Source organism: Telopea speciosissima, chromosome 2, assembly GCF_018873765.1.
Source record: "Telopea speciosissima isolate NSW1024214 ecotype Mountain lineage chromosome 2, Tspe_v1, whole genome shotgun sequence".
In the NCBI taxonomy this organism is placed as follows: Eukaryota; Viridiplantae; Streptophyta; class Magnoliopsida; order Proteales; family Proteaceae; genus Telopea; species Telopea speciosissima.
The window spans coordinates 10,981,438-11,004,991 of record NC_057917.1 but is presented as its reverse complement, the minus strand read 5'-3'; the positions used below and the strand labels follow the sequence as shown (position 1 = coordinate 11,004,991).

Here is a 23,554-nt window from a genome sequence, read left to right as displayed (position 1 = left end):
AAAGAAAAAAAAAAATTCACAACTTTGGCAGCTAAATTATAGAAAATGATTAAAAGGTCATTTTGGTTTCACCCAGAGGTACTATTGAAAATCCAAAAATATCAGTGAAGTTGTCTCAAAGTGACCAAAGGTCAGAAGAAGACCCAAAATAGCAATCCCAATGGAAAAATGCCACTCCTGCTTCCTCTTTCTTCTATCAATCATTCGTCTACTATTTAAAATTCCTTTGCAGTAAGTAAGATCAATTGTGAGAAGGTGATTTGGGAATTTAGCTCGTCTCCAGGGAGTCCAGCACGCCCAGGGTGCTGCCAGCCATTGGGCTATGCCGCACACATCCCTAGGCATGTGCCGAGATGTGTGCGGCACAGCTCAACCGCTGGATGCCCCCTGGGTGCTGGGCTTCCTGGAGACAATCTTAATCTGTGATTTAGGGGTTGTGGGATGCGATGATATAAAAATCTTTTCAAGCTACCGCAAGACCCACAATCTGGATCCTTTTTCTTGCATAAAAATCAAAGAATCGAGTTTCCCTCCATCCACGATGAATGGGATCCATTAACCAAAGGGTGGGAGAGGACGGAAATGGGTATCGGGAGGGTATTTTTGAACATACAAAAATCCTAGGAGGGATTTGTGAATCCTAGGATTGTGGGTGAACCGTCCTCTATGGGTGGAGGAAAACTAGGTCCAAAATCAAATAAAGAGGTACTTGCATGATCTCTACTTGGTCGCATGGTTTCTACACAAGTGTCTGGGCCAATGGCGAGCATTCCTAGGTATCTGCCCAAGGGGCAAAGGCATCATCTCACGGTGCCTTGTGAGAGGGCGTAGGAAACACCACCAAATAGCGATCTTTTTCCCAAACAAATAATAAACAGGTCCAATTTTTTTTGTGGTTTACTGAAAAAAGACTAGTGGAAACAAATGTTGAAAAGCAGGTTTTCCAAACCTCCCTCTCCCCTAAAATGGTAACTTCTTAACAAAATCCAAAACATGGTTATTAAATTTCATTTTACTTTGGACCAATTTTTTTTTATTTGAAAAGAAAAAATTAAGATATTTTTTTGAGAAAAAATTAAGATATTTTTTTGAGAAAAATAAAAATTACATCTGAAAAATATTATTACCAAATGTGACAAGAATTTTACATAGGCCACACAATCATTGATTACAGAACTTTCAATTTCACTTCCCAGAACTTCCTTTTACTTGCAACCAGATGAAGCCATTAGGAATATCACATAACTAAGGGTGATCTTTCAATAAGGGAACCATTATTCTTATTAATTTATTTAAAAAAAAATCATTGCATAACAGATAATGGTAACATTTTAGATTCGGAGCTGAAATGTAATTAATTCCTTCACCATGCTTTCTGCAAAATTTGTATTGTTATAGTTACAAAATTTTGTTATAAAATTATCTTCTGGTATTAGATAGAAAGCTCCCTCTTCTGCAAAACTGTGAATTGCTAATTGCATACTCCAACCAAGCCAGTGAACCAGGTACTATGTTCTAGCCTTCTTCTTAACTGAATCAACCGAGGCAGATAGTCTGTGCTTCTCTTTCTTCCTATATGCCTCATCCGACAGCAACAGCTCATATTTCTTGGGTGCCAGATTATTGTTAGGCAATTGAACTTGTTGGGCCTTCTTCTTAACTGACCGAACTAAGGAAGACAGTTCGTGCTTCTCTTTCTCTGACTGCACATTATTGGACAATAATTGATCATCTTTAGTTGATGCCAAGTCATTGGATGGCAATTGAGCTTCCCTGCCTGATTCCATCAGCCCCCGGCCTGAAACATCTACTTGGACACCCTTTTGCTGCTTCTGTGCCATCTGCCGAGCATAAGCTGCACTCCTGCAACATACAGATTTCTAAGCAAAACTGACTAATTACATTTACGGCAAGTTTGATGCTCATGCAAGGCGACCTGGACCAAGGTACTTGATAGAGAATCTACTCGACTGTTGTTTTATTACAATCTTTAGGGTGAATAATGTTCCTTTTAATAGAGTCTCCACCTGACAGGTTATAACATTTTTTTTAAGGAAAATTCTGTGGAAGACCCATAGGGAATGATGTTTTCAGTCTCTGTAGTCTGTAGGTTAAGTCACAAAATGCTTTAAGGGAACCGACTAGTTTTTCTAATCTGGCACCTAAAAAGAACAATGATCACTCTCCCCTAACAGTAAAAGCAATGAGATTATGGTGACAAACTGCAACCCTACAATCCTGGCAGCACAAGTGAGGAGGAGATGATATCTCTCCCCCAACAGCAGGCATAGACTGAGGGAACTGGAACTGTCCTCACTATGCTCACTATTTTCCATGGCAATGAGCTCCAAAATCCACTCCTTATTTTGGAGGAGATGATGGTTCGCATACCTTTTACATTGTGGATCTGTGGGAATATTCAACAACCTGCAAGATGGTTTACATACCTTTTAAAATGTGGATCTGTGGGATCCAATGCAAATAAAGGGCAAGTGAAAAGAGCTGAAAAACGTGAATCGTCATAGTCTGTGGATGGGAGCTTGTCTGCCATTGGAATCTCTTTCCCTTTCTTGCCTTTAGCCTTTTTAAGTTTCAAATTGTATCCCTTCAGACTCTGGTCTCCCAAATGATCATCAGCCAGAAGTAACTCGAGCTCAGCTCTACTTGCTTCCTTTTCCTTGTCTGTTCCCTGCTGCTGCGTTTCTTTTTTATCATTTCTCAGTGATGGTTCTTCAATGAAGAAGTCATCAGGCTGTTCAGGCACTTCTCGATCAGTATCACTACTGTCATCCTCTGATGAGTACTTGGCATTCTTCTTCCTAGCCTTTTTCTTTTCACTTCTCTTTCTAAGGTAGGCCTCCCAAACAGTCTCTGACTTCTTGTCCTTTTTCTCAAGAATCCGCTTACTTACATCCTCTAGACCAGTATTAAAAGTAACCTCCATATCCTTCTCTTCCTCCTCACCATCTGAACCATCTCCAGACTGTATGAGAGCACGATACTTTTCACGTTTTTCAAGTTTTTTGTCAGATTGACCATCCAAGGCTTCATCATTCTCATCATCATCATCAGATTCTCCATCATCGGAAGCTAGAAATTCTTTTAACTCCAACTCAGCTAGCTTTAGAAGACACAAAGAAACCAGGTTAGTCCTCAACTATCTTTCCACATTAAAATCATTTGAACAATAGACCTATGTGCATTAGAGCACAAAGATCCAAAAATCTAGAGCACAAAGATAACCAAAAATCAACTACAAAGGCGAGGAAACGAAATGAAGTTCCCTCTAGCCAGCTATGATGCCAAAAGATCTTGGTCTCCAAGGATATATCATTACCCTGAGCTGCAATGGATGGGGACAGTAGTGGTATTTTTGAGAGTCAGTTGCAAAAGTGCCAAGTAATCTTTGTGTTGATGACGAATGTTCAAGTAACTACAAGCCAAGGTACAAGGTTTTGAAATCTCGCGAGATTTTGGCCCCTTTTTTTTTCGGTTTTACAAGCTACCGAAACGAATCCCAGTGTTATACAGAAAACATACAATGTTTCGGTTGAAATTTCAGTTGCATTTTTTGTTTCGCCAAAATATCAGCCGAAACGGTACATTCCGTGCTTTATATATACCTGTTCGACAAGTTGGGTCAAAATTTTGACCTTTCTCGCCAGCCTAAAAGCTCCAGAAGTCCCATGTTCATGAATTTTTTGGCCAAATCTCCCCCCATACATGTTTGGTACTAGTGCTTGGACAGTAGAGGAACACAGTGGAAGTGAAGATTTGTGCAAAATCCAAAATTCGAGGTAGCCCACTTTCCCGCAAAACTTTTGCAAAAAATATGATCAGTACTTGGTTGTTGTCATTCAATTTTTTATATGTTAAATATTGTAGCCCGACCTATGACTTCACGGAGAGGGATTTAATTTTCTATTTTTTAATTTTCTGCAAATAAAAATGATTTCCTTGCAACAAAATTTTGAAAAAAAAATAGGGTTAATACTTAGTGTTTGGAGGCCATTTTTATATATGTTGGACATCATTGGCTGATCTATGGCCTCACAGATTCTTTTTATTTTACCAAAAATTAATTCTTTTAATTTCTGAAATTTAAAAATTATTTTGAAAAATTACAGAAAATTCAGAAAAAATAGGGGAGAGATTCTGTTTTGGTTTTAAAATTCTTTAAAATTGATGTAGTATTTTCAAACTGAAAATGATGATCCATGTCTCATTCCATTATTATTTTTGATAAATTATGGTATTATTAATTTTAAAATAAGTTTTAGTTAAGAAAAAAAATGAGTAAGGGGGAATATAGGAAATAGCTATATGATTGTTTTAAGAGTTTGAAAGGACGTAGAATAGCTAATAATGCATGTATTTTTTATGTGACAGCGAAAAAAGTCAGAAGACAGCAGTACAATGGCTGAGAAGCCTGATAGTGGAGATGGAGATATAGCCTGGCTGGAGGCATAGAGAACCAATAGGAAATGATAATAAAAAGTCACAACGTAAGTATTGTAATAAGGTTCTAAATTTTGGAGAGGCCACTAGACTGAAGTGGCATTTGGTTGGTGGGTACAGGGATGTGGCCAAATGCACCCAAGTTCCTTATGAGATGCAGCAGGCCATTTCTAAACACTTAAAGGGAGGAAGACTAAAGATGGCTGAAAAGCAAAGGGCACAAGAGGAGGAGTTTGATGAGGCAGTGTTAGAGAAACACCCACAGGGTGCCTCTGATGACTCAAACAATGATAATAGGCGTGAGGATTTTGAGACACAAGCAGAGTGGAGACAGTTCCAGCAGGCTAGGGCAGAGAGCTGGCTTTCACATCAGATGGAGAGGGTTTGGGCTGCAGAGATGGGGAAAGGAGCAGGTGGCTCTGGTTCTAGAGTCGCTGGATCAGATGCAAGGCCCACAGGGGAGAGGAGGAAGAAACAAAGGCAAGGGGATTTGACTTTTAGGAGATCCCAGAGTATCAGGGCAGCCCCACCCCCAGATGATGCCCATTGAGGTTTTTCAGCAGGATTCTCTTATACACAAGCAGTAGGATATCATAAAAAGAACTATAAACCAAGCCTAGGGTAATATGAAAGCGAAACTTGGTGATATTGTTTCCAAGTTCTTATTCTACCATAGCATCCTAGGTATTCAGCTCAGGGAACATACTACCAGGCCATGCTTGACACTACAGGGAGGGCTGGCCCAGGAGTAAAGGGTCCAATCCTTGGGAATTGATGAATGTCTATTTGCCCCAGAAAGAAGCTTGATGAGTACATTGACCCATTAAAGGCAGCATGGGAGACCTATGGAGTTATTATGATGTGTGACGATTGAACTGAACCCACTAGATTCATCAGCTTCATGATCTACTATGATTGGAAGACTGTCTTTCTAAAGTCAGTGGATGCATCCAAAGATAAAATGGATGCAATCTATATATACAAGTTGTTGAAGAGAGTTGTGGAGGACATAGGGCCACATAACGTGCAGGGGAGACATTGATGAATGGGCACAGCAGCCGGATCCACCTCTTTTGGACACCATGTGCAGCCCATTGCATTGACCTCATGCTTAAGGACATGGGAAAGTGATCCCTGATAGCGGGTGTGGTCAAGCGGGCAAGACAAATGAGCACAACTGTCTATAACCATGGATTTTCTTTGAAGTGATTGAGGGAGAAATGCCAAGGGAATTTGGTGCGGCCTGGCATTACTCGATTTGCCACAAACTACGTTGCATTGCGGAATTTTCAGACGAAGATGGTTGGGCTGAGGTCCTGTTTACTAGTGAGGAGTGGTTAAGTTGGAGGGAGTCGGGTTCGCCAAGGGATAAGGCAGCACAAGCAACCATCTCTAGTAACCAGTTCTGGCAAGACTTGAAGAAGGTCCTTCTTATATTGGACCCAATGGTAAGGGTATTGAGGATGATAGACTTAGAGAAGAAGCCTATCTTGCCACACCTGTACGCTATCATGGAGCTAATGAAGGATCGCATGAGAGGTGAAATACCTAAAGGTGGGAAGGTGTACCTTAAAATCATTGAGGACCAATGGGAGAAACATTGGAGTTATCCAGTACATAAAGCTGGTGAGTTTTATATGTTTAGTGAAAGATACTTAAGTTAATTTACATTCCATTTACATATTCATAAGCACTAACAAGTCATTTATGTAATTTTCAGCATACAATCTCAATCCCAAGTATCACTACAAGCATCACTTTGGGATTGATGAGTCACTTCTACAAGCAGTGGAAAATGTAGTGGCGAAGTTGGAGCCTAATGCTGATATAAATGAGATTTAAACAATCTTGGATTTGTTAGAAAGCTTTGTTTTGATAGCTTTCCAACAAGTCCAAGATTGCTTAAATCTGATTTATATTGAAGGAGTTACGTACCGGTCAAACTTAATTTGGTGTGCACCGCAAATGCTGTCAAAATCGCTCTGAATGAAAATATTTGTTTTGGACACCAAAACAAATGAATATTTTACCGCACTTTTGGTTTTTAGCAGTGTTTTACCATATTAAGATTTACGGAATTTTTAGATTTGAGAAAAACCCCAGCATTAAAAAGTTGAAAATTGCACCTACCGTAAAAAATCCAGTTTTTGTTCTTGAACTGGGGGGTTGACTTTTTTTTTTTTTCCTTCTGGAATTTGATTTTTTAACTATTTTTATTGGATTCAAATAGAGGGTATTTGCTTATTTATGAATAGTATCTTAAGTAAATGAAATACAAATATAAAAACATTTACTTGAATGATATTAGACATAACTAAGTGTCTGTCCTGGTTTCTGGCAGTTTCTAGCATAAATACTTGTCTGTCATAGTTTCGAGCCAAGTTTCCCCTAGTTTCGATGGGCATATGTGTTGAAACCACCGAAATATGGTCGAAACCAGTCGAATCCAGGGATTATATAAAATTCCCCTTCAACTCGTCTCGGAAACCTGCAAAACCAAGTTAACTCGGTGGTTTCGACAAGTTTCGGTCGAGTTTTAATTCCATGGATCACAGTGAGTTTATCCCAAGTGGAGCACGAGCTTGAGGAAAATTCATATATGCCTTTCAGATTCTATTTCAGTCTATACCTTTTATATTTAATCTTTATTTCATTAGTTATTAAAGCCTACTGTACCAAGCTAGAAAACAGAAAACCATTACAACCGAATGGATTTTATTAGTTATTAAAGAGCAGAAACCAGTTTAGATATCTTTTGTATTTTCACTACTGTTCAGAAGTGTTTCTGTATTAGGGCTTTATATATATACTCCTCTTAGCCAGAAAAGAGAATAGATTTGCTAGTTTTGGAGCCCCAAAACTTAGATCCCGTTCTGAAGTTTCATAACTGATTTCTCTCCAAGTTTCCTTCTCTTTTCCTTGTGGATTCATCAAATTAACTGCTGAAAATCCCATTGCTTACTTCTCTGATGTTTGATTAGATAATTTGGTCTCATTTTTAGGTTTTTTTTTTTCTTTTTTTGTTTTTTTGGCTTCCCTAGTGCACCAAGGGTCAGAAAAATTCCAATCTCTTAGTTATAAATGCCTCATCGTGCATGTTGAAACTATAGAGAAATTTCTGAGAATCAAAAGGTTTTACTGAACTGTGGCAAACACAACTTTTTTTTTGGCTTGGGGGGGGGGGGGGGGGAATTGTACATTCAGAGGGCACTGGTAGGCAAGATGGACAGACATGAGATACTAAGCCCAACCTTTCCCTATCTTGGTTCAATTATCCATAAAGAGGGAGAGCTTACAATGAAACATTTGACAATAATGTTCCACTCGCTATTTAACCATATGACTTTTTCTCATCCCATTATCTCTTCCTATATCCCTATCATTATAATCTATGGTCTTCTTCATTGTAGAGGGATTAGGAAAAGAAGATGTCTTACATTTTCTGGTCACCAAAAAGAAATATAAGTCACAACACAGATATTAAGATCAACACAAAATAACCAGAGTGGAACATATCAACCCTGAATAGAAACACCACTAAGAAAGCCATAAGAGTTGGGAGAGTCAATTCACCAACCTGATCAACATTAAATTTTCGTTTCAAGGTCTTTGCACGTTGTGGTTCATCTTCATCCCAAGTAAGATGAATTTTACTATGTTGTAGTGCACGACTGTGGAAATCCAAACCTTCATAGTTTGTTGGTGGCTGAAGCAAAAAATTATATATATTATTGAAACAAAAAATTATATCTAGAAGTCACAATCAATTGATCACACAAAACAATGCATGGAGTGTCATAAGCAGTACGTTCCACTCCCAAAAATATCTATACCTGATTCCATGATTATTATACTTCAAAAAGACTGAAAAATGATTCGAACCTTTCCCCCAAAGAAACCTCCAAACTCCAGAACCTCTTACTGAACACTTTCCTCCTACCAGTTAACCTCATGACCTTCTTCAGATGCTCAGACAATTCAATAACAACCAGAGATACATGAGGATTTTCTGAAAATTGGAGGGGAACCATAAGGAAATGTAGTTAGTAATTTCGATGTGGTGTATCATAGTAATGAGAACCACAAGAAACAGTTCACACAGACTTCCTAGTAATTTTTGGTAGCTTCTCATGTGTTCTAAAGTCCTAAATTTCCTGAAGCAGTGCCACGCCTAAGGTTTACCATTCTATAAGTGAGCTGGTTGCTAGAGGAGATATTCTAAACATCAGCGTTTTAAAAATCAGAAAATTGACTCGTTCGCTGGCCAGCTGACCTGAGTGGATAGCCCAATCAATACTAAATAAATATTTAACCGTGAAGAACAAACAAAAATTACCTAATAAAAATTGAGAACATTAAGAAAACTAAACTAAGCAATGGGAGCAGAGCGAAATTGAGGAAGAGAGCAGTTGTTAGGGGACCTTTATCCCCTGAGGTTTGCTGACCGGTGCGGTTGTGCGGTTCCTCTCATAGAGGGGGCTGAAATGACCATTCCACCCCCTGACCTAACACACTGCCCGGGTGGGGTCCACCCCCTTTTATTAGAGGCACTAGGGAACCGTACCGGGCAGGGGAACCACAGGTGATAAAAATTCGTTGTTAGGGGGGGACATAGAAAGAAGGGCAGAGGAGAGAGAGTGAAACAAGAGCTATATGTCACGGCCCACCCAAGAAAGGCCCACGGGCCTAACTTGCAAGCCCATGGACTTGGACATTGGGCTAAGACCAAGTCCATGGCCTAGAACTCTCTACACTAGAAGGGAGTCTAGATATGTTCTAGAACCTCTAGAAACAAAGATGGTCAAGGAAGTTTCTAGAGAAACTTCTAGAAAAGCTTTGTAAATATCTAAGGAAGGAGGACAATTCTAGAGTTCTCCAAAGAGCTAGAATCCTCCACAAAAGAGGTGGGAAAATTCTAGCTCCTTAGGCTAGAAAGTTCTCCACCATTGGATGGAGAACACTTGTACAAATCCTAGCCATACATTGTAAGTTGGGGTGCCTATAAATAGAGGTGGCCTCATTTGGCTAAGGCACCAACCAACCAACCAATCAAACACCCAACCACCCAATCAAGCAAGCAAGCTATCAAGTCTTGTACTAAAAGCTTTCAAGCAATTCAAGTGCATTCTTTCAAAGTCTCTCTAGTGTTCTCTAAGTTCTCTTCCCAAGTCCCTTGCTAGAGTTGGTGAAAGGCTGACTTAGTACTAGAGTGAGTGCTAAATGCCGGCGTGGTTGCTTAGTAAGGTCTAAGGCCGTGACAAGTGTGATATCAGAGCTTCGGTTGCGAGGGAAGATACTTGTAGATTCGACATCATGGCTAACGAATCGGAAGTGCTAGACATGATGGTGAGTGAACAAGCCCGTGGGAGGGAGGCCATTCCCACCAAGGAGAGGCGAAGAGGCAAGGACAAGTCTGTGGACGTTAGTAGAGCTATGGAGCCATGCCTAGCTCGGGTGGAGCTAGCAATGGCCGAGGTGAAGGAGCGCCTCGATGTTGTAGAGCAAAGTGGGGAGGAGCTCGAAGGCCACATGATGGAGCTCAAGGAGGAGCTAGTGAGCCAAATGGGAGAGCTCAAGGAGTCCCTACAAACCACTCTCAACACCATAGTGCACGCCCAACAGGAAGAGTTTGCCAGCTTCAAGGCTCAAGTATGGGAAGCATTGGCCAAGATGGATGCTCGCATCGATGAGGTACAAGCGGATTGGGCAATGTGTAGGAGGGCAGCGGTCGGGGGAGCCACTACCTCGCGTGAGGTACCTAGGGTGGAGGTACCAAAGCCCAAGCCATTCGATGGGAAGAGAGATGCGCGGGAAGTCGACAACTTTGTGTGGCACATGGAGAGGTACTTCGAGGCGATGGCACTCGAGGACGAGCCGACTAAGGTGCGGACCGCAACACTTTACCTCACCGACACAGCAACTCTATGGTGGCGAAGGAGGCATGCCTACATAGAAAGAGGTACGTGCACCATAGACTCCTGGGATGAGTTCAAGAAGGAATTAAAGAAGAAATTCTACCCAGAAAATGCTGCTTACTTGGCTAGAAAGAGCCTTAAAAGGCTGAAAACACTGGGTCTATTAGGGATTATGTCAAGGAATTCTCAACACTTATGCTTGAGGTCCCTAGTATGACCGATGAAGAACTTCTCTTCAACTTCATGGATGGTCTCCAAGGTTGGGCCGCGCAAGAACTACAACGCCGAGGCGTGTAAGATCTTGCTTCAGCCATAGCAGCAGCGGAGTCATTGGTGGAGTTCAGGAGAGAAGATAATGCTAAGGCCAAGAAGAGCAATGGAGGAAATGGTGGGGGAGATAAAGGTCCCAAGAAATACCCTCCCAAGGAAGGAAGTAGTAAGGCTACTACAAGCAAGGAGGGTAAGACCAAGTTTGACAAGAAGGATAAGTTCACTCCAAGGGATAAGTGCTTCTTGTGTGAAGGGCCACACTGGGCTAGGGATTGCCCCAAGAGGAAAGCTCTCAATGCCCTATTGGAGAAGGGTGAAGAGGAAGCACACGTGGGGTCCCTACAACAACTGGGTGCTATCAAGGCCAAGGCGACGAAGGTCAAGGCCACTACCTCTCAGAAGGGGCTTATGTATGTAGAGGTGCACATCAACGGGAAGCCCTCACGAGCTATGGTCGACACAGGCGCCACACACAACTTTGTCTCAAGGGAGGAGGCAAAGAGGCTTGGACTAAAGGTGTCCAAGGAGGGAGGATGGCTTAAGGCGGTTAACTCCCAAGCTCGTCCCATACAAGGCATAGCTCGAGGGGTCGAGATGCGGATGGGGACGTGGAGCGGCACCTTAGATCTGTCGGTGGTGCCCATGGACGACTATCAAGTGGTGTTTGGCATGGATTTTCTTAGAAGGGTTAAGGCTATACCCATGCCATTCATCAACACGGTGTGCATCATGGAGGAAGGTGCTCCATGCATGGTCCCCACGGTGTCAGGGACCAAGGAGAATGCTAAGCTCTTGACAGCGATGCGACTTGAGGAAGAAGGAACGAAGCTCAAAGACTCCACTCTCGGCGTATCGTCTGGAGCTAAGGAAGACGGCCTTGTAGAGGCGGAAGCAAGGCCTACTAAGAAGGCCCTTGATGGATGCAAGGACATCAGGCCATCAGGGATGCACAAACAATCGCCACCTAAGGGGAAGGTGGATGTGGCCCGGTCTTGCAAAGACAAGACCAAGAAGAAGAGAAAGAGGAGGGCTAGCAAAAGAAGGCGACCGACAAGCTTCAAAGACGGGGAGTTAGTGCTCGACAAGTCCCTAAAGGAGGTGTCTAAGGAGAAGGCTCGCCGACACACTGGCCCATACGAGGAGAGACATGGAAGACTCCAGATGTGGCTCAATGGACGTTGTTACTTCACACGGGAGGAGACTATACAGGCGTTCATGCAGGCCATATACAGAAGTTCTCCAAGAAGGTTGCGACGAGGGCGTCGCCAACTTGGGCGGGGGAGAGTGTCACGGCCCGCCCAACAAAGGCCCACGGGCCTAACTTGTAAGCCCATGGACTTGGACATTGGGCTAAGACCAAGTCCATGGCCTAGAACTCTCTACACTAGAAGGGAGTCTAGATATGTTCTAGAACCTCTAGAAACAAAGATGGTCAAGGAAGTTTCTAGAGAAACTTCTAGAAAAGCTTTGTAAATATCTAAGGAAGGAGGACAATTCTAGAGTTCTCCAAAGAGCTAGAATCCTCCACAAAGGAGGTGGGAAAATTCTAGCTCCTTAGGCTAGAAAGTTCTCCACCATTGGATGGAGAACACTTGTACAAATCCTAGCCATACATTGTAAGTTGGGGTGCCTATAAATAGAGGTGGCCTCATTTGGCTAAGGCACCAACCAACCAACCAATCAAACACCCAATCAAACAAGCAAGCTATCAAGTCTTGTACTAAAAGCTTTCAAGCAATTCAAGTGCATTCTTTCAAAGTCTCTCTAATGTTCTCTAAGTTCTCTTCCCAAGTCCCTTGCTAGAGTTGGTGAAAGGCTGACTTAGTACTAGAGTGAGTGCTAAGTGCCGGCGCGGTTGCTTAGTAAGGTCTAAGGCCGTGACATATATGTTGCTAGGATGAGTATACATAGATTTGGGGACTCAAGGGGTATACAGCGCTTTTAAATATTTTATATATATTATTAACTATTTCTATATTATAAAATTAATATACAAATGTTATTAAAGGGATGAAATTAAATATATAAAAGCATCAAGCCAAAAATAAATATATTCTTATCAATTCAAATTTCGAAATAATAAGATACTAGAGTAGGGTTTTTAGTCAGGATCTATCACTTTGGCTGTGAAACCTCTAGGTGTAATATACCATTCTTATATAACCGACTAGGGAGATTATCAGATAGGAGTTTCTAAACAAGGTCTATAGAATCAGCTGTAAACCTTAGTTATATCCCTACATAAGAGAGTAAAAGAGAGAGACTCATCGTCAATGAGATGAGACCATAGAAGGATGTTGGTTGAAGTTGTTGGAAGATGGAGGAAAGAGTGATGCAGATCACCCGAGTGAAACAGGTTGACACCTTCCCGTGCCCTCTCAAGTGCTTCCCAAATTGATTGACAACCATAACTGAATCCATGTCCACATGTATGGACACATTATTTTACAGGAAAGTGCCCAATCTGAGTAGGACAGAATGAGAGAGAGAAAGAGGGGAGGCAAGAGAGAGATGGACGGGAAGGACAGAGGACATACCTGAAGTTCTGCGGTCAAGGGAGGGGTTTGATTTCAGGCTTTGGAGAAGAAAGAAAGAAGAGAGGATGTTCAAGGGCATTTAACATTTTTTGTTTGAGGGGTTAACACCCCCCCCCCAAAAAAAAAGGGCTCCTTCTATGCATCACTATGAAGAGTGGATCAGTTCCATTCACTATCTTTTTATCTAGCCCTCTTATGTAATCTTGGTGAGTTGAGGTGGAATCCAAACATCCCCTCCTACGGCACTCAAAACAAAGCATCCGCCTACTCTCTCTCTCCACCCTGGGGCCCAAACTTCCATCTTTGGAGGCTTCGAACTAATTCGATTAGATTTCTATCGAACAATCTAATGCTCGACTTCTCTTGTTGAGTGAACTCAAACGATCCCTGCAACTCCAACAATTCGTCATTCATATTTTTGGATCATTCAAGTCCGGCAGATTTCTTTGAGACAATCTAATGCTCGACTTTTCTTGTTGAATGGTGAGCAAACTCAAACTGTCTCTGCAACTCCAGCAATTTGTCATCCATATTTTTGGATCCTTCAAGTTTGGTGGAGAACCCATAGAATGCCTCGACAATGTCAGCATCCCCTGACCAGATGGACGGCTACTTTTGGTACCCCAAGATAATCCTCGTTATGCGAGTGAGTGCACAACATGTCCACCACGGCCATGAACTGAATCAATTGTAGCAAACTTGGGAGGGAAGAGAGGAAGAATCTCTTGGGACCCCCCTCACCCTCACCCTCACCCTTCCGTTCTTCCTACATCATTTTTAAACTTTATATGCATCCTCGTTAATAGTTATCTGCACTACCAAAAGCCCCAACTTGTGAATGTTGGTGTGGTGATTACTTTTGATTCTGTTATCGGTAGGGTTGTAAAAGGTTGCCATGAAGGCTGCTATTGCCGATATCAATTCGGATCCAAACATTCAGGGGAAGCCGGAGAGGGAGTGATGCAGCTCCAAGAAGGAAGAAGAAGAAGAAGAAACCCTGAACTTAGGGTTTAAATAGGGAGCCGTAGGCTAGGATTTTTATTTTTCCATACTCAATTATTTTTCTGTTTTTTAGATTGAACCGGCTTAAATTGGTTGCATCCAATTGGTTCAATTGGTCTAATTTAAGTGAAATGTTCCTATTGACTAATAGGTTCTTATATCCTATTGACTAGTATGGAATCTTCACTTAAGTTAATTGTTCTAAGTTAGATTCTTTTATTTTTAAATTAGTAGGGGTAGTTAAGTCATTACACTGTTTTAAGTAATTAATTAGACTTAAACCTCTCCCTTCCACGTTTTTGTGAAGGAGAGGTATTTAATTTGTAGTAGGAATTGGCCTATGGCCTTATTATAAATATAAGAGATCGTGGGAGGCTCCCCCACAATTGAAATTTGAAAAAAAAACCCTGTTTTCTGCTGCTGGCCGACTGTTGCTGCTGCTCCTTGCTCTTCAAGAGTGTTTGCATCCTTGTGGATACATCAAGGTGGAAGGGTGGGTGAAATCCTGCGACTCCTTACGCCGTGACGGCTGGGAGGGTCTCTCATTCGAAGGTGGCTTCATCCTTCTTCAATCAAGCTGCTGCCAGTGGAATCAAGTAGTAAGTTTGCTCTTTAATTTCTGTTTTTCCATTCATTCTCCCTCCCTATAGTTTTCCCTTAAACCCTAGATCATCTAGGTTATTTTTAATACTCATCACCCATCTGAATTCAATCAGATTCAGACCATAGCTCCATCACACCCCTGCCTATACTCGATCTCAGTTGCTGCCCCTTTCCATCACTCTAAACCCTAACTCCCCATTAATCACTATAAACCTAAGAAACCCTAATTTCAGTCCAGACCTATTCAGTCATCAGAAAACCTTCCTGCTGCAGCCGAACCTTCCCCCTAGTCCCTCTAACACTCGACCTTAACCCCTGCCCCTGAATCCTACTGTAAACCCTAGTTTTGGCTATTTTCCTAATTTTAAAAACCCAAAACCCTAACCCTAAATCTGCAGAATTTTGAAACCTAACCAAATCCAGATATTTTTATACCATAATGACCCTCTAAACCTGCAGATTAAAACCCTATAAACCCCTTTCCCAAATTCCCATCCTAAACCCTAATTTTGCCCTAAAACAGCCCCTAATCAGCCCTAAACAGCAGGCTTAACCAGAGCTTGATTCTACCTGGCTCCTAGTAGGATTATTTCCTATTCTAGGACTACATTATTTTGGTATCAGAGACATGGATGAACATGGCAACCCGGTGCTGCCACAACCACCCGACCCCATGGTAGCCATGCTAAAGATGTTCAGGAAATTTACTGCAGACCAGAAGACCTTGTTTGAAGACCTTAGGGTTGAACAGAGAGCTATGGCTGAAAGGCTGCAAGTAATTGAACATAGGCAGCTTACAGCTAATGGGGACAGCAATGTACCCATAGAAGAGGACAGGTATCAACCCCATTCAGTGGTACAGAGACTGCCTAACAGAGATGGGAGCCCTAGAGATGACTACAGGGGTTATAGAGATGGACATATAGGTCACAGGGACAGATTCAGGACTGATCGAGATGACAGAGATGATAGAGACTACTATAGAGATCGTCGGGACAGACCTAGATATGCCCGTGAGCCTTCTCGGGAACACAGAGATCACCACCCAGGCTACAGAGACAGAGGTTGGCAGCCCACTTTTGAAGAGTATATGAGGTCCTACTTCACTGGAGACCAAGGTACTAATGGACGACATACAGGTAACCAGAAGGTGAAGCTTGAGCTGAAAGAATTCGATGGTAATTCTGACCCTCAAGTGTTTTATGATTGGCTTGCTGCAATAGAAGACTATTTCGATTGGTATGATCTATCTGAAGAAGGGAAAATGCAGTTAATCCGTGCTAAGCTTGTCGGAGCTGCACGTGAGTGGTGGAGAACTGCTGAAAGAGAGATGGACTTCAATGGTACTGCACCCCGCACTTGGGAAGACATGAAATATGACCTGAACAAGCAATACTTACCAAGGCACTTCAGGTCTCAGATGCAGGATAAATTCAACTCCCTCCGCCAAGGAACCATGACTGTAACTGAGTACATGACGCAATTCAATGCTCTTTCTTCTCGCACTGGCATTAGGGAGGAGGGCATCCAAATGCTTTCCAGGTTCAGATTGGGTCTATCAAGTGAGATCAACAGGACAATTGGAGTGGTTGATGTTATAGATGTTCGAGATTGTTTTGAGAAGGCCTTTAAAGCAGAGGAGCTATTAACTTCATGTAAACAGCCGGGTTCTACTTCCAAGCCGGCCTACATCAACACTAGCACCTCAAAACAAGGTTCCTCTATAGGCAACACTTCTCGTCCTGCTGTTCCCCCACGTGTGGATGACAAGGGTAAGACTCCTATGGGCCGAAATGACCCCTTTACTTGCTATTATTGTCAAGACAAGGGACATATCGCTAGGGACTGCCCACATAAGAAGAAGCCTCTCAACGTGGCTGAAAAAGAAGAAGTTCAAGGTGAAGATGAAGACCAAGGCGGCATTCACATTCATGCACTTCCCCCTGACGATGATGAACATTATTTTGATGATGAAGATTTACAAGGTGTTCATGTAATTCGTCAAGACGCTGCTGTCCAGCCAGATTTGCAATCTTCTTCATCCTCCAAAGAGCTGCTGTCCGCATACAAAATTGCACCATCCGCTGAAGATGAACTCAAGCAACTCGACCCTGATTTGGAAGACCATTATGTGATCTCCAGCCATTCATCGGGGATGAATGTTTTCAAGACGGGGAGAGTTGATGCAGCTCCAAGAATGAAGAAGAAGAAGAAGAAACCCTGAACTTAGGGTTTAAATAGGGAGCCGTAGGCTAGGATTTCTATTTTTCTGTTTTTTAGATTGAACCGGCTTAAATTGGTTGCATCCAATTGGTTCAATTGGTCTAATTTAAGTGAAATGTTCCTATTGGCTAATAGGTTCTTATATCCTATTGGCTAGTATGGAATCTTCACTTAAGTTAATTGTTCTAAGTTAAATTCTTTTATTTTTAAGTTAGTAGGGGTAGTTAAGTCATTACACTGTTTTAAGTAATTAATTAGACTTAAACCTCTCCCTTCCACGTTTTTGTGAAGGAGAGGTATTTAATTTGTAGTAGGAATTGGCCTATGACCTTATTATAAATATAAGAGATCGTGGGAGGCTCCCCCACAATTGAAATTTGAAAAAAAACCCTGTTTTCTGCTGCTGGCCGACTGCTGTTGCTACTCCTTGCTCTTCAAGAGTGTTTGCATCCTTGTGGATACATCAAGGTGGAAGGGTGGGTGGAATCTTGAGACTCCTTACGCCGTGACGGCTGGGAGGGTCTCTCATTCGAAAGTGGATTCATCCTTCTTCAATCAAGCTGCTACCAGTGGAATCTAGTAGTAAGTTTGCTCTTTAATTTCTGTTTTTCCATTCATTCTCTCTCCCTATCGATTTCCCTTAAACCCTAGATCATCTAGGTTATTTTTAATACTCATCACCCATCTGAATTCAATCAAATTCAGACCATAGCTCCATCACACCCCTGCCTATACTCGATCTCAGTTGCTGCCCCTTTCCATCACTCTAAACCCTAACTCCCCATTAATCACTATAAACCAAAGAAATCCTAATTTCAGTCCAGACCTATTCAGCCATCAGAAAACCTTCTTGCTGCAGCTGAATCTTCCCCCTAGTCCCTCTAACACTCGACCTTAACCCCTGCCCCTGAATCCTACTGTAAACCCTAGTTTTGGCTATTTTCCTAATTTTAAAAACCCGAAACCCTAACCCTAAATCTGCAGAATTTTGAAACCTAACCAAATCCATATATTTTTATACCATAATGACCCTCTAAACCTGCAGATTAAAACCCTATAAACCCCATTCCCAAATTCCCATCCTAAACCCTAATTTTGCCCTAAAACAGCCCCTAATCAGCCCTAAACAGCAGGCTTAACCAGAGCTTGATTCTACCTGGCTCCTAGTAGGATTATTTCCTATTCTAGGACTACATTAGGGAGAGGTAGAGGGAGCATGTAGAGATTCCTTTAAAAGTGAATTTACAAAAACTACCCCCTCCACTCCAACTTGGTAAAAACACTTGTGAGGTAAATAAAATGATAGTGAACTCATCCACCATTCATAGTGATGCAGAAGAAACCCCAAAAAATAAAAATAAAAAGACAGAAAAAGAAAAACTTTCTTTGTTAGTGACCAAGTTAACTCGGCCCATCTTTTGCATAGATTGGGTGATTTCTCCGATCCATTTGGTCTATCTGTCAAGTTGAAACCTATCCTGGGAGGACAAGTCGACCAGGGGAGAGACCCGATTGGCCAATCCTTTCCTTGTTAGTGACCAAGTTAATCCGGCCATCGTTTGAGTAGATTGTCCAATTTTTTCATCTACTGTATAATCTGTCAAGTTGAAAACTGATCCTAGAAGGACAAGTTGACCAGATGAGATACCCATCCTGATTGGATCAGACAATCCCTGATTAAACTAACCAAGTTTTAAAGTACTGCCAAACATTGAAAAGTTGTCAAACAGTTTTCATTGTGAACTAACAAAGTGATCTTTATGGATTCAGAGTTACTATTGGGAGCTTTACAAACAAAAATCATATGTGATCAAGTGTATAAGAAAATGGATATGAAGTCATCCACTTGGAAGGCCACTATTATGTAAAGAGGGACAGGTCACCAACACATCATGAGAATTTATACCAACTTACTACTTCTCTTTGTTGACTGTTGTTGTGGAAAAGAAGATGGACAAAATCTAGAATACTCTTTGCGGGACTGAAGGTGAGAATCAGATTCATATCACTTCGATACTTGCACCTAAGGTAACGGTGGGTTTGGGCAGGAAAAATTAGCAGATGTGAATAAAGTAGGATCCCTTTTATCGGAGTGGCAGTAAACTGTAAAGGAATACTCTACAAAATATAATGTAAAAGATAAAAAAAAAAACACACCAGCAAAAGAAAGCATATAGATATTGAGGTGCAAGACATAAGACATCTCCATTGACAGAGTAGAATCACAGAACATGATTCACAACAATTAGTGTAAACAAGGCTTCTTTAGAGGCATGGGGTCAATAAAAACCAAGTTTCAATAAATACCTCAGTCACAATTTCACGAGGAGGATGTTTAAACTCCAAGGAGTCAGGGATGAACCGCAAATCCAACACGTTTGATGACCTCTCAAACTCAACTCCATCACAAGCTTTGTAAAGATAATCAGCTGTGGCACTTGAGTCGCATTCCACAACTGCATAGTAGTACCTGGAATAACACAAAGAAGAGGTGGCGAATGATGTTTTCATCATCTAAAAAGGGGGGGGGTCTTATATTATTTTATTTTTTATTATTATTATTTTTTTTTGGGGGGGGGGGGGTGGGGAGGGGTCAAAAGGGAATGATTTTCACAATATATAGAGAATTAGTACATCCACCAATAAGACTGAACCAAAAAAATCCTCCAAAGCCCATGGAGGCCTATTACAAACATTTCTTCTAGTCAAAAAATTGTATACAAATGCTAAGCTCCAACATGGAATGCAAGCTGTCAATCAACTAAAAAACAAAGGCAGGAGGGAGCTAGACTGTAATTGGAAATTAAAAATAAAGTAGCTATTTATGTAGTTGGACACTTGGACCATCTATTACCCCAAACTCCCACAGTACTAATTTAGTAATTGCTTCTTAGAAAAATGGCTAAAGCACTAAAGACACAGATGGCCAGCCATTTGGTCACGGGTAATAACAGAAACCCGGGGGGGGGGGGGGGAAGCTAGGAAAAAGGAGGCAGAGGGGAACCTGAACAACACCCCTGCGCCAAAGTGCAATACCCTCTAAAAACAGTCGAAGCCGCACTATGTTTCTAGTCCAACATGCATATGATGCTGGGTTCAGTAATCACATTGGAAAGTTTGGCCTAATAACCTAAAGTAGAACACAAGAACCAGCCCAAGCTGAAACCTCATAAACCAAAACAAAAAGCGCATACAAGAGTTGAACCATGAAAATAAGATTGGATGAAACTACTAAGAAACAATTTTGGCAACACATGAATAAATTAGTTCAAGGAATTAGTCAAGGAGAAAAGTTTATCATAGATGGAGATCTAATTGGGCAAGTTGAAAGAAATAGTAGGGACTACGAAAGAATGCAAAGAGGATCTGGTTTTGGAGATAGGAATAAGGAGAGGACTCAGTTTTAGAATTTGTTTTGGCTTATGATTTATCAATAGTAAACACATGCTTTGAAAAAGAGAACAACATCTAATAACCTTCAAAAGTGGGCAAATTAGTAGCCAAATAGATTTCTTTCTAACTAGAAGGACCGATAGATTAATATGTAAAGACTGTAAGGTTATACCAAGAAAGAACTTAACTACAAAACATAAATTAATGGTCATAGATAAGTGTTTAAAATGCTGAATCATAGGAAATGTAAAATTATTTTCCCTAGGATAAGTTGGTGGAACTTGAAAGGAGAAAACTTGAAGAAATTTACTGATAAATTAGTAAAACAGGGACGATGGGACTTCAAGCGAGACACTAACATGATGTGTAACGAGATGGCTACTTATATTAACAATTTAGCTAAAGAAGTTGTACGTGAATCAAAAGAAATGTGGTGGTGAGATAACGAAGTTCAAGTAGCCATTAAGGCTAAGAACTTAACAAAGGACTAGGGATGATGAGGATTTAAAAAGCTATAAATTTGCTAGACATGAAGCTATAGTAGGGAAAGCAAGGACTAAGATATACGACCATCTCTGTAACAATTTGAGCACAAAGGAAGGTATCTATAAACTAGCTAAAATAAGAGAAAGGAATAGTTGAGATTTCAACCATATTAGATGCATTAAAGGTGAAGACATAAAGTATTGATATGTGTTGAGGATAGTAAAGAGAGATGGAAAAGCTATTTCTCCATCTTAAAAATAAAAACAAGAAAAATTCCAGATGAATGGAGTAGAAGCATTATGGTTCCAATTTATAAAAATAAAAGTGATATTCAAAGCTGTAATAACTATAGAGGAACGAAACGTATGAGTCATACTACGAAATTATGTGAGAAAGAGTAATTGAAACCCACTTGAAAATTAATAGTGTTTTAGAAGGTTGTAATAACCACCAAGATTCAAGAAACCACAAGTCTTAGATATATAAGAAAATTTTGGGTGTCTAAAGTAAAGGAAGCTTCAAAGAACATGAACATGAAAATAGGTAAAGCAATAGGTCCAGACGGTATTCCAATATAGGTGTGGAAGAGCTTAGGAATTTGTGAAATAATTAGATTACCTAAGTTGTTTAATAAGATTATGAGCACAAGAAAAATTCCAGATGAATGGAGTAGAAGCATTATGGTTCCACTTTATAGAAATAAAAGTGATATTCAAAGCTATAATAACTATAGAGGATATTCACCCCCCCCAAAAAAAAAACTATAGAGGAACGAAACGTATAAGTCATACTACAAAATTATGTGAGAGAGAGTAATTGAAACCCACTTGAGATAAGAAACTAATATTTTGGATAATCAATTTGGTTTTATACCAGGAAGATCAACCACAGAAGTTATTTACTTACTTAGGAGACTAATGGAAAGATTTAGAGCATGTAAGATGGCTCTCTATATGATCTTTATTGACTTAGAAAAAGCTTAAGATAGAATCCATAGAGAGTTAATTTGGCAAGTATTATAGTAGAGAAGTGTTTCAAGTAAATATATGGACATAATTAAAGATATGTATAATGGTGTGGTGATAGCGGGCCACTGAGCCCAATAAGGCATGATTACGATTTCCAGTCACATAGTAAAGACACCACTGTATACCAATGAAAGGGAAGAAGGGAAATAGATAGTAAACAAGAAGAAGTTCTCCTAGCAGTAAGCCAATCACCTTAACCTACTCTTCTCGTATGCACGCAACTTTTCATCGTCAATTTCATCATCTTCGTCATCATCAATTCGTTCTTTGTCACTGTCAAATAGATCAACAGGTCCTCGCACTGCTTCCTCTTCCATACGCTTAAGCCCAAATTCAGAAGGATAGACAGCCACTTACAAAATGTGTCCACCTTCTGGGAGAAATGAGCTCAGCAACACAAAGAGGTCAACAGCCTGTAAAACATGACAGTTATCAACCACAATTGTACCGCTAAGAAAACCACAATTCAAAAGCAAATACAGTAATCTATCTTCGTTTTAAGAGGTGGTTGAGGCTTATGCCATTCAGTGAGGGTCAATGAAAAACAATTGGAGGAACAAACTTAGTGGTCCATGCCTCAAAGTAGAAGGGAGGGACCCATATTTTAAGGTGTGGCATTTATATATGGCCTCATGCATAAGCATGAATAGGGTTCTCCTCACAAGAAAAGCTTAGGAAACCAAAGGTGTTTCTGAAACAAGTGCTTGTGAACTAGCTCCATGATGAAACATGGATCCTTTTTAACTTTGCTTGGAAATATTTTCTCTAATTAACACCAAAAACATTGATAATTGTAGAAATTTAAATTTGACTAACAACCCAGACCTTCACTTGACTCCAATCCATATTAACGACTGCAAGTCTGTGAGTTTCCTTCTCAATTTCTGGTATGGCTTCCTCCTGTTCCCAAGTATAAAGCAATCCATTTAAAAAAATAAGAACCAAAAACATTTAGAATGTGAGACAACATTTCCACTCAATTGAAATCAAAATGTTTTACCTGGATTGAAACCTCATCCTCAGAATAAGCTTCAATCTCATCATCATCAGTATCCGAAGTGGAAGTAGAGGTATCACTCTCCGATTCATCCGAAGACTTCAAAGATCAGGATTCAGATTCAGATACTCTGCTTGAATCTCCATGTCCAACTTTACCCAAATTACTCTTCTTCTCACTCTCCTCTCCCTTTTCCTCCTTTGGTTTTTGTTGTTTTTCTTCTTGTTGTTCTTCATCTTCAAGTCGATAGTAATGGCGGAGGTGGCTTTCCTGAGGTATCCTTCTTAGGTTTTCCTCTCTTGTCGTTGGGAGCAGATGAGGAAGAGAATCGCTTATCAGAGAACATGCGATTAAAGCGAGAGTCAATCGAGACCTTCGATTGCTTCTTGGGAACTCTCTGGAATCGAGGGTCGGAATGTACAGAGGAGAAACGAGCATCGGTAATGACCCTGTCACTCTCATGGTTGATGTTATCCTCTCCACCCCTCGTTTTTACCACGTCTTTCTTCCCCTTCCCACTGTGCTTCTGCTTCTTATCGTTTATTTTCCCCATGAGCCTTTCTTTCTCTCTCTCTCTCTCTCTCTCTCTCTCTAAGAAGTCGACTTCTGAAGGGTTTTGCTGCAAGCACCAACTGGCACCTT

At 40.9% G+C, this 23,554-nt stretch overlaps 1 pseudogene; it reads right to left on the bottom strand.

The window, feature by feature from the left end:
* Positions 1-1,508: 1,508 nt before the first annotated feature.
* On the bottom strand, positions 1,509-23,492 carry LOC122652038 (annotated as a pseudogene).
* Between the last annotated feature and the right edge of the window lie 62 nt (positions 23,493-23,554).